Here is a 5,098-nt window from a genome sequence, read left to right as displayed (position 1 = left end):
CTTTCTGGCAACAGGATTACCATAGAACAAATTTCTGAAAGTTTGTTGGGTGCAGAAAAGATAACATCTACACTAGCGCGCATGCCTGCTTTCGTGAGATAGTGTGCAATTCTGTGCATGTAGGGCACCACTACGAACCTTTATTTCTTTTTCTATATCGGCTGTCTGTCCTGGTCACCAGGCTTTATTTCTTTAAGCAGCTCACGAGCCACAGATATAAGCAGAGGAAGTGGGTAGCCAGCCGACACCACGCGAAAAATCTCAGCAACAAAAAAAAATCTGCTCTCCGCCAAATGAAAACATGACTCGAGGAAAGAATTTCTTAAACAAAAGAAGACGATTCCCCTTTATCAAGCTTTGTGTGATTGGAGGTGAAGGGGAGCAGCGGTTTACTAGCCCTAGGCTCAAACAACCAGCAAACATGTTCTTCAGTAAAATGAAGCCTTAAGTCAAGGAACTTAAGCAAGCCATCCACTGGAACTTCATGTGTTAACTGCAGTGGCTTCGACACTCGATAAAAAGGGCCAGAACACACGATACAGTTACTTGAAGGCTAACATCTACAGATTCAAAAATGTTGAGGTAGCTGTTAACACACCTAAAAAGGCGTTTCGCATCCACCACCTCTAAGCGCTCACTCAAAATACGATAGTAGAAGGCTAGATAACTGTCATCAAAAGAGGGCGAGATACACGAAACGATGCAGATCCCATTCTTTTTCATGAAAGTGGTAGTTTTGCAAAGTAATGACCATTGACGTCTGATAAAAACTCGTTTCGGGCGTCTCGCACGAAATGGCATAAGTGACAGATCGATAGCGAAGTTACAGCCATTACCGTTGCATTGTTCCTTCTCGGACGATGCTGACATGCGTAGAACACCAGTCAAATGCTGCTAGGCAGAAGGAACAGCGCCAGGACAGCTGCCAGGCGTCTCACAACGCTTACGTGGTGAGAAACGTCGCCACTGGCGTAGCAGGCGTGGCTCCTCCACGGCGCAAGAGATGAGACCGAAGGAGAACCGTCAGCGCCTATGAGCGACCAGTGAATTATTAGACAACGCTAGCTTGGCGTTTAGGCTGCTCCGACCAGAGCGCCTACACGAAGCATAACGCTGCCGGTACTCCGCCACCGAGGTGATTTGGCCTAGCGTATTCAGTTGGATGGTGCCTGTGATTGTGGCTCAACCCACTACGTAGGATAGGTCACAGTACCTAAGAGAAAAAAAAAGAGAGTACCGAAGAGTACGCAAGAGAAAAAAAAAATTGAAAAAGCAGTTTTCTAAGAGAAGATGTTAAAGTAGCGTTGACTGTGCCTCCACTTCGCTTCGTCATTGTATAGCGAAGCTGTATAGCTCTGCCCCCAATGTAATTGTCGTGCCCATGGGCAAAAATAACCGCTTTGGTGAACCGAAGCCGGAGGCACTGCAATACCGGATCGACCCGCGTCGGACGTGAAGTCGGGTTCAGGCACTCCGTCCCTAATAACAATGATTTTAATAAATAATAAGTGAAATAAACACACCAATGTTTCCAGGTATCCTTCGTGTTTGTGCGTCAAAACTAAAAAAAACCAGAGGCGACCTTAGTGTATAACTTACGTGTCTGGTAGTGACACTCGCACCTAGGCGTTTGTATGCCCTGGTGTATTCGTTGGATTAACTTTGTGCTTTATTTGTGTTAACTTTGTGTTTTAAAGTGAAGCACGACACAGACACAGAGAATGCTGGTGAATTATTGATGTGAACGATGTAAACTACACTACACTAGGGCCGGCGTCCTCGTCGTGGGAAACTCGACAATACACAACACTTCGTCCAACGTCCTCGTCGTCTACTTCCATGGAGAATGGAATGGGTGAGAAACCCAACTCGGAGAAACGAACGAACGGAACTGGCGGGAAACCGCCACGCAGATTGGTGTATGGGTAGTGGTAATTTCCAATTATTGTATAATAATTCCTGTCACTTAACTAACTCTATTTGTAACAAAACGCATGCTCTGATGTCATATCTATCATCAGCATTTAGTAGAACCATCGATTTCGTACACTTCTTATTTTGAAGTATTTATTTTGAATTTAGATACATTTTCTTTCATTTCGCACGATCCGGAAGTCGGTGGTCGACCGGAATCGCTGCTTAAGAACTCGCTGCTCGCGCCACTAAAAAGGGGAGCGTGGGCCGATCCCGGATTTAGTACAATACCGGGTCGACCCGCAGTGGTGTTGAAGCAGGCTTCAAGCAATCCGCCCTAATAATAATAATAATAATAATAATAATAATAAACGAAATAAACCAATTATTGCACTTTTTCAAATCGATGGGTATACTGGAATTGCCTTATCTGCCCTACGGACACTGCCTATGGAGCCGACATAGCCAGGCGCTGTTACCATACATTATCTTGAGAAGCCTTTGCGCCAGCTATGGCTAGTCTTCAAGCGCTTTCAGCGGGTCTAATTACCATTAAAGGTAAACTTACCTATAAGATCAATTGACGAAACTCTTTATAATTCCTTCCTGTCTTTTAAGCTAACATCTCCTAATGCAGGGCAAATAAGCCCTAAATAGTTGTGTTGAAATGTTTGCTGCTAGTAGTTGTTGAAAGGAGGTGCGGCTATGTCGAGGTGGGCACTCATTTTTTGTCGAAAAGGATTTATGAAGAGCCACCACTGGTTGCTATGCACGACCCGCTTAGCATGCTTTGGGAGGAGCAGCATGCTTAGCATGCTGTTTAATGCACTATGTTGCACTACGTGTCAGGGGTGGCGCTCGCCTTACCACCGTGCCTTACACGTACGCGGGGAGCCAAGCGGTACTTCGAGATCCACTTCCTCAAGGATCAGTTCGCAAGACCGTGCAGCGTCTGCGATCGCCTCTGGTCGCAAAGACAGTGGGACCAGACACGCAGCGTCTCAGTGAGGGCCTCTCAAAATGCTAGCTGTCACGAGAAGACTGTCGCTTGCTCGTTTGCCCCTTCTTCCTGACCATTCGCCTAAAGAATCATTGCCGATGGTTTCTGCATCACTGTTTACCACCATGTAAGGCCGCACTATCCAAGGAATGAAAACAGTTAGACAGGCTTGAAATGGCGGTTTGTTGACAAAGATTGCTGAACGCATTAGAACACACGAGTGCCAGCCTAAACTCATTTTACTGTAAGAGCCGCTTGCGTGTAAAAAAGAGAAATGAAAAGATGGGCATGTTACACTGCCCCGTGTCATGTGAGTGAGTAATTCCGTATACTTCATCCCTTACTATTGAAGCGAAATCAGTTAGTTAGCGCGCCTGTTTGTTTGCTTATGTGTCCGTATGATGTTTGCGCTACCTGTAACCGTATATATATATATATATATATATATATAGGAGCCGGCGGTCACGCTCTCCGTCCCCTGCTCATTCATCTGCACCGAATGGACGTACTTTTGCTGACCTCCGGGGAAGAAGGTCGCCCAGTCCACGCCGGGGAAACTAACGGCGGCGACCTCGGGGGGTATGGTTGCGGGCCAACAAGACGATGAAAAACCCCTAATAATCCCGCCACAGGACGCCGTGAAGCCGACAAACTCTAACACCGACGAAATTGTGAGCGCCGATATTATTGTTTCAGTTGACGGACTGCAAGTGACAGCGCTAGTCGACACTGGTGCCGATTATTCGATAATGAGTCGAGCTCTAGCCATTCGCCTTAAGAAAGTAAAAACTCCCTGGACCGGACCTCATATAAGGACTGCGGGCGGCCAACTTCTCACGCCTGCTGGAACCTGTACGGCGAGAGTCACCATAGGAGGTTCGTCCTTCGTGGCAACTTTCGTCGTTCTTGCAACATGCTGTAAAGATTTAATCATAGGCATGGATTTTCTACGGGAATACGACGCCATAATCAACATCCCGGACCGCTTGGTTACGTTTCACAGGACACCGGATTTAATTCCCTGCTTATCGCCGAAACGCAACGCCTGTCGTCTAATCGAAAACGACGTGATCGTCCCACCTCGGTCATGTATCCTTGTTTCGGTCGCATGTGACGTACCGTTTGATTGTGAAGGAGTTGCAGACCAAGTAACCCCCTTGTTATTTACTCACGGTATCGCCGTTGCACGAGGCATCGTAAATGTCACCGATGGGCGCACGAACCTGTTGTTGACCAATTTTAGCACCGAGCGACGGCACCTACCAAAGGCCACGGCTGTCGCCTATTTTGACGATGTCGCTGATGTTCGTGGGTGCTTTTCAGTACAAGAAGAAGCGCATGCGCAAGACCCAGCACCTGTGCTTGACGTTAACACTACTTTACCGCAACGTGAGCGAGAACGACTTCTTGCGCTACTGGCCGAGTTCCACGACTGCTTTGCGACGACTTCAAGAGTCGGTCGAACACCCCTAACCAAGCACCGCATAATCACAGAGGACGAAGCGAGACCGATTCACCAAAACCCTTATCGTGTGGCCCCAAAAGAACGTGAAGCGATACAGCAGCAGGTAAACCAAATGCTTCAAGACGATGTGATTCAGCCTTCCAAGAGCCCCTGGGCATCACCTGTAGTTTTGGTAAAGAAGAAGGACGGCAGCCTACGTTTTTGTGTGGATTATCGAAAGCTAAATCAGGTGACAAAAAAAGACGTGTATCCGCTTCCCCGCATAGACGATTCACTTGATAGGCTTCGAAACGCTCGTTATTTCTCTTCCATGGACTTAAAAAGCGGGTATTGGCAAATTGAAGTAGACCCGAGAGACCGTGAGAAAACCGCTTTTGTAACGCCAGATGGACTATACGAAATTAAGGTCTTGCCTTTCGGCTTGTGCTCTGCACCTGCTACTTTTCAACGGCTTATGGACACCGTGCTTTCGGGGATGAAGTGGAAAACCTGCTTAGTCTATCTTGACGACGTCATAGTGTTTTCCGCAACGTTTAAAGAGCACCTTGAACGGCTCGAAGCCGTTCTGCAGTCTATACGGTCCGCCGGCCTCACCCTAAAGCCTGAGAAATGCCACTTTTGCTTTGAGGAGCTAGAGTTCCTTGGCCATGTCGTCAGCCACGCGGGAGTCCGCCCGGATCCTAAAAAAATTGCCGCTGTGGCACAGTTCCCTGTTCCTT

General features: G+C 47.4%; 1 pseudogene; it reads right to left on the bottom strand.

Moving 5' to 3' along the window:
- Positions 1-2,171: 2,171 nt before the first annotated feature.
- LOC119432098 (U2 spliceosomal RNA) lies at positions 2,172-2,328 on the bottom strand (annotated as a pseudogene).
- Positions 2,329-5,098: the final 2,770 nt, after the last annotated feature.

Source organism: Dermacentor silvarum, chromosome 10 (genome assembly GCF_013339745.2).
Source record: "Dermacentor silvarum isolate Dsil-2018 chromosome 10, BIME_Dsil_1.4, whole genome shotgun sequence".
Taxonomy (NCBI): domain Eukaryota; kingdom Metazoa; phylum Arthropoda; class Arachnida; order Ixodida; family Ixodidae; genus Dermacentor; species Dermacentor silvarum.
This window is presented reverse-complemented; position numbering and strand designations above follow the sequence as displayed.